At 42.5% G+C, this 5,233-nt stretch overlaps 1 long non-coding RNA gene across 1 annotated transcript in view; it reads left to right on the forward strand.

Moving 5' to 3' along the window:
* The window catches only part of LOC108535470 (uncharacterized), a 12,873-nt gene extending 7,848 nt beyond the window's left edge, over positions 1-5,025 (forward strand). The window contains exons 2-6 of the long non-coding RNA XR_001887237.1: positions 96-269; positions 786-900; positions 2,718-2,867; positions 2,995-3,156; positions 4,608-5,025. This is a non-coding gene — a long non-coding RNA (uncharacterized LOC108535470). The remainder of the gene's footprint in view (positions 1-95; positions 270-785; positions 901-2,717; positions 2,868-2,994; positions 3,157-4,607) is intronic.
* The last annotated feature ends 208 nt before the right edge of the window (positions 5,026-5,233 follow it).

Here is a 5,233-nt window from a genome sequence, read left to right on the forward strand (position 1 = left end):
TTTCTCTCTCTCTCTCTTCTCTCTCTCTCTCTTTCTCTCTCTTCTCTCTCTCTCTCTCTCTCTCTCTCTCTCTCTCTCTCTCTCTCCTGGAGCAGGGACCCTCTTCTCCTCCTGCCCTTGGACTCCAGGCTCTATGACCTTCAAACTCCAGGACTTACACCAGCGGCCCCTGGGCACTCAGGACTTCTGTCTCAGATTGACAGTTGCAGGACAGTGCAGCATTTTATTTTAAAGATACTCCACAATGTATGTGGCCGGTCCTGCTGCAGGTGAGGTTTTAAGTCTTTGGAATTTGACCTTCCAGTCCAAGATTATTACAGCCGCAGGCGGAGGCTCCCACCGGGAAAAGAGCATTTCCTGGGATGCTGGCACTAAATGAACGGCCCGGCTCTTCAGTTCAGCCCTTGCCTCCTTCCCGACACATAAAGTTCAAGAGCCATGGTCCTGGGTGCACAGGAACAGCCCCATCACCCTTCTCCCTCTGGGCAAGCCAGGAGCAGCGATGCGAGCGTCCGTTTCTTCTCCTCTGGCTCCTGGACCTCGGCCACCTCTGCTCGCGCAGGGGCCAGGGGCCCAGGCATCCTCCTCTGGCGACCAGCTCTGATCTCAGCCCTGGTCTGCCCTTCTTCCTCCTCCTCTTCCTCCCAAGGCCTGGGCTCAGGTCCCTCTTCTTACCTTTCCCTTTCTTGCATTGCAACCGTAATTTGGGAAAACTCTTCTTGATCTTCCTCTCTCACCTCCTTTCAAACACATGCCTGCAGGCTTTTTCCCGATCTCATCCTCAGGGCAGATATGCTTCCTTGATTCTGAGGTCCTTGAACTTGCCCTGAAGCCACACTACCGGCATCCCAGGGTCTCCAGCTTGCAGATGGACTGTGGTGGGACTTCTCAGCCACCAAGGTCATGTGAGCCAATTCCCCTAATACATCCCCTCTCATCTATCTGTATCTGTAGAGATACTGATGTCAGTATAGATATAGCTCCTATTGGTTCTGTCTCCCCAGACAGCCCTGACGAACACAGTTCCTGAACCCACCTTACACTGCTCCACCCCACTCCCAGACAAACACACACATAGAGGTAGGTAGGTAAATACATAGATCAATAGATTTACATGAATTGTGAGCATCACGCCTGAAGAGAACTCCCGATTTCCACATTGTGTTGCCACAGCACTCCTACTTCCCACATCTGCCTCCAAGTTGGCATTCTTCCTTCCAGCTCTGCTCACAGCTCAGGCGACCCACCATGCGGCCACACTCCTTGCCGAGGACCACAGTTTCAGGGACACTGTGCCTTCCAGCTACCCCGCTGCCCTGCTGCAGCCATGGGAACGTGGTGTTTCAGGAGTCCTCGTGGTGTTCCTCATGCTGACCCTGCTGGGCTCCAGCCATCTCACCGGATCCGGTGGCTTGGGAGTTTGGGGTCATAAGGATTTGAGCTCTGCTAACATCCCTGACAGGAAAGAAGCAGAGTAGCTTTTAGGGACAAACCATTCCAAGGAGAAGGATCACCACCCTTGCAGTGTCTCTTCCCCATTTCACCTCTACCATAGACATAGACAAAGCATCACCCAAAAAGGGAGAGGGAAATACGACTCGGAATTCTTCAGAGGTGAGTGGAGTTAAGAACCTGACCTGGATTCTTCTCTTTTACAAAGCAAAACTAACTAAATACATAAACATTTAAATGTATTTTCCTTTCTACTTTGGTCCAGTGAAGACTGGACTCTTCAAAGTAGACTTTGGTAAAACAAAAGAAAAGTTAAAAAAAAATTAAATCTCTAAAGGCTAAATTTACACTGTAGAGATTTTAATAACTAAATTCTGGTAACAAGTTGATTGATTCAAGCTAGGATTCTTTTTCTTCCACTTCTGCTTTCTTATTGTTGTTTTTGGTTTTATGTTTGCATTTGTTTACTGTCACATACAGAATTTCTCCTCCTTTCATTTATTTCCACCAGTAGACCTGCACCAATACAAAAATGTGCCCTGCTAATAATAATAGCTGCTGTTTATTGATTATTTACCACATGCAGGTACTTCATGTAAGAATGCTATACTGTAGCTAATTAAAATAATCACAGAAAAATATCAATAAGTAACTTCGGTTATTATTTTCTACATGCTAGCTTTTATTCTTGTTTCATCTTTACCATCATCCTACGAGGATAGGTGGTATTATCACCATTTTACAGATGAGAAAAGTGAAGTAAATATTATTAATTTCATTTAGAAGATAAGTAGATGAGGCTTAGTCACACAGTGGTTAAGTGGCCAAGACTGCATTTGAATCAAGGTATGTGATTTTTAAAATTCACCTTTTTTTAAAGCATTCTACTTCACCTAACAAGTTAACACACCAGATAACTCCTTCTCTTTACAATTAGACTGTGTGTGTGTCTGGGATCAGTTGCAAAGCAGAAGTATAACATGACTAAGGCCACCATTGGGTTAGGATACTCCCATCCAAGGTCAAGTTCTTAACTTCACTTACCTCTGAAGACTTATGATTAGTTTTTTCCTCTCCCATTTTTTGGGTAGCCCTTTCTCTTCTTTTCTGTGGAAAAATTTGTAACTTACCAGAATAGTTCACAATATGACAACATTGTAGTGGCAATATCATGGAGACAGAAGGAGGAAGAATGGCAACCCTTGGACTCCTGGGAATGTGGGAGCTCCTTGACCACATGTGGTACCTCTCTTCCCTGATCCCAGATTGAGAGTTGTACTAGCCTGGCATGCAGACAGCAGCTTTAGAATCAGATCTGCCTTCCAGTGGCTTCCCACCTAGGAGCCATGGGACCTTTGTGAAGTCACCAATTGTGCTGTGGATGCTTCATTTGTGAAGGAGAACAGAACTGCCTTGTAAGTTGCAATATGCATTAGAAATAGCGAATAAAGAGTACCGAACCCATAGGAGGCCTGTGATAAATGGGAGTTTTTATTATAGACTGCCTTTCCTGCTCCTGTTTTGCTTCATCTTTGTGTTAAGGTGAAATTACAGATGGTGCTAATAAAACATATCAATAATTTGAATTCACTTTTGTGAATGCTTTAAACATCATAGTCATTGAGAAGGTGATCTGGCTGATTGTTCTTTAAATTTTCAGTTTGGGCTGGAGCTTTGTATTATAACAGGAGGGTATTGGAAAAGGTGAGTTGCCAATAGCCTCCCCGCACCCACAACAGACATGTCATTAGATGGAATGTAATGGACTTTGGCCAGTTGTTCTCCACCCTAGCTCTGAATTAGTGGCTCTGGCAAGAATGGACATATGAGCCTAAATACAGAGCTTGTTGTGATACTTTTGGCTTTCCTCGTCATTATTTCTTCCTCTAAATTCAACAAATCATTACTTCCTCTTTTATTATGTTTTAGTATGAGTGATTTAATACCACAGATATTCAAAATAAGCCTCTGGGAGACACTGGATTATGAGGTGATCATACATTGTTTCTTTAATTCTCAGAACAACACAATAAGATAGGGACCCAGTCCCAGAGTTGACTACATTGAAGTTCAGAGAGTTTAAGTAACTTGCCCAAAGTCACATCGCTAGTGAAGAGCAGAACCAGGATTCAAGCCTAGGCCTGCCTATTTCGAAAGTTTATAGAAGGAATTAAAACATTTCTTAGTCTAATTTTCTTGGGGTTTTGTTTTGCTTTGTTTTGTTTTGTTTGGCTTACTTTCTTCATCAGCCTAATACCTGCTTCACATCTAAGTGAAGCTTTCACCTCTGCCTGGAAGTCTTCCCCGTCCCTGTAGGCTAAGTCAGGTGGCCTTCTCCCAGCCCCCATAGCATCCAGCACCCATAGCATCCAGCACAGAAGCTGATCACGGCACTTAACTCCCCAGTGAAAACTGTGGGCACAGTCCTGTCGGCCCCTCCCTCCTAGACTGCAGCCTCAGGCAGCATTCTTAGCTTCCACAACACTTGCTGCTTAGCAGGGGCTCAGGGCAAATGTGTGGACTTGAACTGCCAAATAGAAGCCATAGGTCAATATTAGAACTAAACCCCAGTGCTAAAGTGAAAACTTTAAGATGCAGATAGACCGGTAATCCCCAAATGTGTTCGGTGAGGAGTGTGTGTGTGTGTGTGTGTGTGTGTGTGTGTGAAGAGACTATATACCACTGGCTTTTTCTCTCCTAGCATACTTTCACTCCTGCTATCACTAGGTCTATGGAGTGTTCATTTTCCTCCCTGAACATTAGACATCTCTCTGCTCCCTTTAAATAAAATTCCTCATTTTACCTCTCCTCTTCTTTTATTTCCTTTGCTTCAGACAAGATATGAGCCCTTACCTCACCATAATTAACCTCACAATGGGCTACCGTTTGTTTCATATTGGAGACCACAAGATGGATCAGATAATAGTTGAATATTTTTGGACTATAATTTCCAATATTATTCTAATAATGTAGGAATATTATTCCAATATTGTCTAATATTTTCCCAATATTATTATTGGAAAATAATAGCATAGCTATGATATAGAATATTTACCATGTGACAAGGACCGTTTCAAGCACTTTACTTACATTAACTCATTTAATCTTCACAACAACTTTATGAGGTTAATACTATTAGTATCAACATTTTACAGATGAGAAAACTGAGGTACAGATGGGAGACATAACTTGCTCAAGTTCACACGGCAATTAAGTGGTCAAGTCCAACAGCAAAACCAGGCAGGCTGGCTCCAGAGCTCACAATAGCCCACCACTGCTTTCCACCATCACTACAGAATCAAGTCCATGAGGATACTCACCTTACGCCAGTTGCCTAAGTTGGAAATTATAGAATCTTCAAATTGGAAGAGACCTTATCGTCCAAGATTTCACCTTTCTACTCACTGCAAAATCCCTTCTGGAACTTTCCCGAATGATGAATTTTCATCAGCTCTGCTTGAGTACTCCCAGTGACTGGGAAAAAAAAACACTGTAATATGGATATGAAATATAAACTGTTCATGGATAAATTATTGCATAATAAAAACATGCCTAATGGCGATACTCCCCTAATATATTCATTTGGTAATTATTTTATCTGCAAACTTGTTTTGATAGAACTGTTTCTTTTAAAAAAGTTTTAGTATAATTTGTCTTGAGATAGTTACATTTTCCTTTTACATCTCCTTATTAATGGGCTTATTTTCAAGGAGGAAAGTACAGCAAAGATAAAAGAAAAACTCATTTTCTCATGTTGTTGTTTTGGGGTAAAAAATAAAGG

The sequence above is a fragment of the Rhinopithecus bieti genome, unplaced genomic scaffold (assembly GCF_001698545.2).
Source record: "Rhinopithecus bieti isolate Rb0 unplaced genomic scaffold, ASM169854v2 scaffold_12478, whole genome shotgun sequence".
NCBI lineage: Eukaryota > Metazoa > Chordata > Mammalia > Primates > Cercopithecidae > Rhinopithecus > Rhinopithecus bieti.